This window comes from Mauremys reevesii, linkage group 1 (genome assembly GCF_016161935.1).
Source record: "Mauremys reevesii isolate NIE-2019 linkage group 1, ASM1616193v1, whole genome shotgun sequence".
Lineage (NCBI taxonomy): Eukaryota > Metazoa > Chordata > Testudines > Geoemydidae > Mauremys > Mauremys reevesii.
The window spans coordinates 51329933-51337656 of NC_052623.1; the positions used below are offsets into that span (position 1 = coordinate 51329933).

The 7724-nt window shown below is 44.2% G+C and overlaps 1 long non-coding RNA gene across 2 annotated transcripts; it reads right to left on the bottom strand.

The window, feature by feature from the left end:
- Nucleotides 1-236: 236 nt before the first annotated feature.
- LOC120396026 lies at nucleotides 237-5934 on the bottom strand. Of its 2 annotated transcripts, XR_005592931.1 has the most exons (4): nucleotides 5850-5907; nucleotides 3230-3584; nucleotides 2369-2618; nucleotides 237-452 (listed from the first exon to the last, which is right to left on the bottom strand). It is a non-coding gene; the product is annotated as an uncharacterized LOC120396026 (long non-coding RNA). The 2 variants fall into 2 exon arrangements; XR_005592932.1 differs by lacking the exon at nucleotides 3230-3584 and having other exon boundaries at nucleotides 5850-5934.
- Nucleotides 5935-7724: the final 1790 nt, after the last annotated feature.

The following is a 7724-nucleotide window of genomic DNA, read 5'->3' on the forward strand; positions in this document are numbered from 1 at the left end:
AAGTGTCAGAGACAGAGCAACTGTTCTGTCAAGTCTTAGCTGTGATATTGCAAGACCTGTAGAAGCAGGGCTCACGTCAGAAGCCAGTGGAAAACAGCAGAATAGTCAGTGTGACCTAGCCTTGAGATAACAATGTTTGAGAAGAGAAAGTGAGAAAATACTGGGATAGCAAATAGCCTAAATAAAATGCAGATGTTTTTAATTAATGCACGTCACAAAGAGGTATAAATGCTTGTGTAATTTTGCTTGTACTTTGGAGAAACTGAGGCAGAGATGCTCTGTCAACTGTGTTCTTCCCTTGCAATTGCATGTCCTGACTAAAGCGGTCTCTGATTTTGTTGCTTCTAACCTGAGAGCGGAGTTCGTTTCTTCCACAGGACCAGCCAAGAGAAAGAACATTCTCTCTTATCTCCCCCCACTGCCCGGTTTTCATTCTTTTTTTCTTCATCTTCCTCATATAAATAATAGGAAGTAAATGAAAATAAAGTGAAGTACCTTGATTGTTTTTGTAGTCTAACCTGTTTTTCCACAGACCACATGAAAATCACTGAAGGTCTCGGTGGACCACGTAATGATCTTTCCAAATATTGTTTGTACCATTAGCTAACTATTGTAAAGCACTTTGGATAAGAGCGCTTTATAAAAAAATGTTGGGGTGTGGGGTCTGGCCAGGACTTAGGGTGCAGGATGGAGCTTAAGGCTGGGGAGGAAGTTAGGGTGCAGGAGCAGGCTGGGGGTTTGGGTGTAGTATCTAAAAATAGAAGTTGTGGCAAATTGCCAGCACTATTTTGATGGGTCTCGCCAATTCTCTCCTTTGGGGGAGGGGGGTTCAGGGCACCATTTCTTGCCCCTGCAGTGGAATGTTAACTGCCTCACTAGTGTCCTAGAGGAGGGGAGTGGAGAGGGAGGGACCTGGGCCCACCCTCTACTCCAGGTCCCAGCCTAGGGGCCCTGAGGATAGTGGTGAACCACTTGAACTGACACTTCCTTCCCCTGGGCTACTTCCCTCTCCTGCCCTTCAGCTTGTGGGGGGGGGAGGGGCTTCCTCCCCTCCCTCTGCACAAGGCAGGTGCCCCTTTACCTAGGGTCTTGGACTTCTTAGCTCACTGAAGCACTTCTCCAAACTGTCCTCTGCTTCCCTTCAAACTGTTCTCTGCTCCAACACCAATCCTCTCTGCTCCAACTCCCACACCGTCTGATTGAAGCAGGGGTTTTTATCATGTGATTGGCTTCAGGTGCTCTAATCTATAGCAAACTTTCTTCCCCTTATAGGGAATAAGGCTCCCTTCTAACCCTCTCCTGCTGCCCTTTGGCCATGCTGTATCACGAAGTGTAGCCACTAACATCTTGTCTTTTTCCTAAGGGGAAGAAGGCATCAAGGATCCAAGTGGGAGTAGTCAATCTTAGCCATGGTAAATCCTGTTCCTTCAACAAGGGGCTTCGAAGGGTTAAGCCCTAGACAGAGGTACAGAAGGGGGCCAATTTCATAAAAATGACAGAGGATCAGTTATGCATGGAAGAATTGAGGGTGAGCAGTGGTAGGAGTTCTTCCCTCCTTCACCCAAATTGTCTGTGGGTTGCACTGAGGCTTATTCTTTGTCCAAGCTAATCAGTGGTGGATCATTTTTCCAATCCCTACTGGTGAGCACTGGGATGTTTCTAAGCTGTGTAGCTAGGCAGACAACCCCAGTGCTGGATGCAGCCTGAAGAAACATTTAGTCAGTATAGTCAATACACTTCCTTACAAGTCAAAAATGTAGAGAAGATCAAGAACTTTGGGAGAAAGAAGAGCTGTGTCTCAAAAATGGCATGGGCTGTGAAAGTCCTGAGTAGAAGTCTTGGAAAAGATAGAGCTTTGGAGACTTTGCAAAAGGGTGTGTGATCTCTGGTGATTAGGAGGAGAGTTATCCTACAAGGCCTGGAGATGAGTGGGGAGCACCAGTTAATTTCTCCCATCCTTAAGCAGCTGTTTTATTTTTCCTCCATGGCTTGTAGGTTTTTACTAGGAGAAAGTTTCTGCTATGTAGATAACACTAATGGGGGGTGAGGGGGTGCAGTTCCCAGAGTGAGCTAACAGAAGTGCTTATCCTTTCTTTACAAGGCAAACACTTTATACATATGTGAATTAATTTGAGGAAAAAACATCTCAGATGTGGCAAGTTGTGGGGGACTGTTTCCTGTGTTGGGCTTGGAAAGGACAGAGCTCTATAAGAATTTCTGGGGATTGAGCATGGGAAGGTTGATCCCACAAGACTGGGAGATTAGTGGCTATAGGATATGGCAGAAGAGCAATGCAAATGGGTGTGAAAGGCATTGCTGGAGTGTTTCTGACTGTCCTACCCACTGGAAAGCTACACAGGCTACTTACCATTCTGTCTGCAGGAATCAATGATGCGGATTCACCCTTCTTGACCCCATGAGTCAGTGTTAATGTGTTCCCTGCTCAGTTTCAATGGCTCTTCACCAAGACACCCTATGCCTGCATTCCAGTGCTTCACCATTTCTGCACCATCCTCCTGTGTTCAGCTGGGGACATTTCCACATTCTTTAGGGGCCATTCCAAGACTGCTCCTTTACTGCTGTGGAGGTACTCAGTAGTTAGGAGTCAGTGGGACCTGCTGAATAAGGCACAGGATGGGAAATCAGGAGATGAGAGAACTCTCCCAGCCTCTGCTATTCACCTGCTGTGAGAGCCATGACAAGCTAGCTGCTTGACCTCTCTGTAAAATGGAAAATATGAGGCTGGCTTTTCCTTGTAATGATCTTTGAGATCTGTGGGCAAAAAGTGCTCTGGACAGTAAGAGTTCAGTATGACTTTTGTTTCTGTGGCCTGCCCACTCCCTTGCTGTGAGGCAGTGTTACAAGGGGATCTTTCCCTGCTGGGTAGCTAGGGAGGTTGCTACTTGGGGAGGAGTCCCCATGCCGAACTATCTTGGGACTTCTTCAGTTTCCTACAGGTGGAAAAGATACCACAAAATACAACATGACCTTCCCCCTGTCTTTAGCTACCCTTCCCTCTCCTCCTCCCTTGCCTAGAACTCTCTCCTACTTCTCCCTGGTCACGGATACCCATCTTTAGTTTTGCCCATCTTAAAAAAAAACAAAAAAACCCCAATCACTCGACCCCCACTTGCCTCTCCAATTACCGCCCCATCTCCCTTCCATCTCTGAGCTCATTAAACGCACAGTTTACAATTACTGTCTGCAGTTCCTCTCCTCCAGTGCTGACCTAGATCCTCTCCAATCCAGCTTCCGCCCCTTGCACTCCACTGAAACTGCTCTCATCAAAGTCTCTAATGACCTCTTAGCCAAATTGCAGAACATTACTCCATCCTCATCCTCCTTGACCTTTCCATCTCCTTTGACATAGTCAACCATGCGTTTCTTCTTGAAATCTTGTCCTCCCAAGGCTTCTGTGAGTCTGTCCTCACTTGGTTCTCTTCCTACCTCTCTAATCACACTTTCAGCATATCCTTTGAAGGATCCTGCTCATCTGCCCTGCAGTTTTCTGCATGGCTTCCACAGGGCTCTGTCCTTGGTCCCCTTCTCTTCTCCCTCTACTCCTTATCTCTGGGTAATCTCACCTGTGGACACAAATTCAACAACCATCTCTATGCTGACAAGTCATGAGATCTCCCTCTCTAATCCAAACCGGTCTCCTGTCTAAACTAAAATCTTGGCCTGTCTCTCTGATATCTCCTTGTTGTGGCTGTCAAGCCATCAGCTCAAGCACAAATTGACTAAAACAGAGCATCTAATCTTCCCCCTCAAGCCCTCCCCACTATCTCCTTTCTCAAACACTCTAGACAACACCACCATCCTGCCTTTCACTCAGGCCTGCAACTGGGCCTCATCTTCAACTTGGATCTCTCTGTAGGTCCTTATAGCTATACTATACCTAAATCTTGCCAATTCTTTCTGCATAACATCTCTAAGATTGTCACGTATAGCTGACGAAAGTGAGAGGGAATCAGGCCTGACCTGTTTCTTCTTCACTTGGATATTGCCTTGCTTGAGCCAGCCTCTCAGGACTCACAATTAATAATTTAAACTTAATCCAAGATTTTTAAGCCCACAGAAGGAACCAATTTCCTCAGTCAATTCCAGGGTTTTCCCAATGGACCACAGGAGGTTCAGGAAATAGAGTAATATGTTTTCTACCCTATTTATAATGAAATTATATCCACCACATTTCCTGCTGGGATACCTTGAACTCCAGGGTTATTTCTTATCTAGACAGCCTAACACTGTATTGCCAGAGTAAATAATAAAAGCAAGCATGGACAACCTTGTCTAATGGATCTAAATAGTTCAAAGGGGTTGACATGATAGATTTTAACCCCGATTGTTTACTGGGAACTCAATCTCACAGAGATGTTAACTGATCAATTATATGGCAAAGATTTTTAAAAGTCACACCTACACTATCAGATAAAAAGTCTTTGCACTATTCAAAAATAGAATTCTCTCTCCATTACAATAATTATCTTGTAGAAATGCAGCATTTAAGAAAGGTAATAGACTGAGCTGTCAGCCTGTGGGTTATATATTTGATTGATTACAGTGGATCCATTTTCCAATTACAGCAAAACCTGTATGGAAACTACCCTTACTTGCCACCTCAGCATCAGACCACATGCTCAGCCATGGCTTCTCCCTTTCAGCACAGTCACTGTGGGCAGCGGCTAGCATGAGAGAATTCAGCTAACCAACAGATATCAATACCTTTCTCCCAATCCTTGCTTTTCATCTCCATTCTATCACAGCAAAAGTGGCCAGAAATATTAATTACGTTTTTCACAGCGGTCCAGAGAATTTAGATGTACATCTTCCTTTAATTTTAATGGGAAATGTGTCTAAATCCCCTACTTGGCCTTCATTTCATAGATTTGATCTCAGTCAGAGTCAAGGGCCTGATCTCACAAGCTATCTGTATGCAGAATTGCCACTGGAGTAAAAAAAGGTACTAAAGGATTGCAGGACTAAACCCTTAAATAAATAAATTCTGCACAAAAGTGGGAATGAATTGCCAAGAAAGAGAAAACCTGTCGCAGACAATTCCAACAGAAACATTCCAGGATCTTGGCTAAGCTGGAAAGTAATTAAGATATTTTGGAAATCAGATTCAAGGCCTCACATACAAGAATAGATCCCGCGGCTAACAGCAACAGCCTTGTAGTGTAAAGTAATGCATATCATCCATTACAAGGTAACAAAGAACAATTTGATTGTAACTGGGGACCATTCCTCTCTTATCTGTATTATCACCCACACCTCTTACACAGCTTTTCTTTTCTTCTTGCTCATCTTTCTTTTCCCTCCATACACTTTGCAAACAATTTAGCTGTGCTAATATTAGTAGTAAATGTTAAATACCTTCCACTGGTTTATCATTATATTTACCAGCATTTCAAGCACATTTCTGTCAAAACTTTCAAAGATTATGACAACAACAATACCCAGCAAGTCATTGTCTTCTAGAAAGATAAGGTCACTGATTGGCAACACGTGAATTCATTTAAGTTCCCCAGCATCCTCTCCCCTTGGTTTCAGGGCCCAAGGAACAGGATCTGAAAGCAAGAGTCTAGGGACCACTTTCAATGGCCATGTCTATACCAGATGTGCTTAGCCGATATAGGAATACTAGTGTACTGTACCAGCAAAGCACTTCTAGTGTGGACACAGCTTATACCAGCAAAGCTGCAGTAAAGTAAAGCCACTTCCCCATGAACACAAGAAACTAGACCAGTAAAAGTGCAGCTTAGTCAGTACAGTTGGATCAATGCTCAGGATTTCTGCCGGCACAGCTACATCAGTCAGGGAACATACTCTTCATACCCCTGACTTACATAGCTGCGCTGGCAGAAGTCTGTAGTGTAGACTGCAGCTGCTAACACTGACTCCCTCAGACCACCACCACCTTCATCTGGTGCCTTCACAACTTCATCAGCCCAGATACATCCTCACTGTCCTAATTCTGGTTTTCACCTGTGACATCACCTCATTACCATATTTCACCTACAACTGGGCACTTTCACTTTGCCAAAGTCACCTGGACTCACTTGCTGCTTGCACCCTCACCTCTGCCCCATCACACCATATGTCATTTACCCTTTTCCTCTCTCATCTCATCCCTTCACCTTCTGCCCACCCCCAATTTCTCCTCCTTTGCTCCTTGCTCCACCTACTCACTGATGATATTCTGTCTAAATGTTATTTTGTGTCTGAATGTTATGGCAGATCCTCAGCTGGTGTAAATCAGAGTAGCTCTTTGAAGTCAATAGAACTATGCCCATTTTCACCAGTTGACAATCTGGCCCTATGTCTAAACTTAGAGTGTAAGTGCTTTGAGACAGGGACCTTGGCTTTTCTATGTTCTGTAAAGTTCCCAGCTCCCTTTAGGTGCTATAGAAATAAAGTACAACACAGTCAAGTGATTTTCCTGATGTATTAAAAACATCTATACACAAAGAAGGAGGCACCAAGCAACCATAGGGAAATTCCCCTCTAGTCCGACAAAGTACATGACAGGATAGCTGGCAGAGAATAATTACATGTGGCCACATGATGCTGGTGTGACAGAGCGCAATTTTCTGCAGTATCCAGGGTAAACCTTATTGAAATGTTCAACACCTTTGAGGTCCATTGTATTAAAAATGCAATTGTTTGTGTGCAATTGTATGTAACTTTTCTTAGGAACACATGATTAATACAATCTCTGAGAAGTATTATGAACATCAAAGAACTGTTTGGGAACAACACATGCAAAGTGGGTTTCCGAGTAAGTACTTGGGAGGAGGGAAATTCAAATTCTCCCCTCTGAAGCCAGCCTTTTGAAGCTACACCCTGAGGCGAGAGACCCATTGTCTACTGGTTTCATGCTCCTGAAAACTCCAGAGCAGAGACCCCCAACTCTATAAAGGACAAACTAAACTTCCATGAGGGTGCTAGTACTGAGCTGAGGTTGTAACGAATATGTGATCATAAAAAGAGCCCCCCGTGTGGGGTGTTGAAGGACTGCTTACCTGACAACCCATGCTGGAGTAGGGTGATCTCTGGTAAGTTTACTAGCATGGGTGTAGGTTCTTTTATTGTTTTTAATGTTTTCTCTGTAATGCTTTTACCTTAAGAATAAAATGTGCTTACTTAGAAAGAGCTGAGTGATAACTTATACCTGTGGCAATTACACTGTCTTTGAAGAGAAAGCAAGCAGGTCTGCTTATATAATCTGACTTTGCTGGGGAAAATCACACTATAGTCAGGGAACTATGCAACCTGGAAATACCCTGCTCAGAAGGGAGAGAGTTGCATGTCTCCATCCAGGAGAGGCAACAGCAGGGCAGCTGGAAGTCAAGAGTAGGTGCCAGACGCAGAGCTTTTGCAACTAGGAAAAGTGTTTGAAAAGGATGGAAAGAAAGAGCTGAACAGGGCTGATCAGAGGCTATGTCTGTGCTGACTGATAAACAGAGAAGGACAAATTCAGCCCTTTTGTACTAAACTGAAACTAGTAGAGCTGCACCAGAACATAACATAAAAACAGCCATACTGGGTCAGACCAGTTCAGTGTACCCCAACTCACTGATGTCATAACCCATATCTAAAAAGTGTCATGGAATATAAGAACGGTGACACTGGGTCAGACCAAAGGTCCATCTAGTCCAGTATCCTGTCTTCCGACAATCGCCAGTGCCAGGTGTCCCAGAGGGAATGAAGAGAACAGGTAA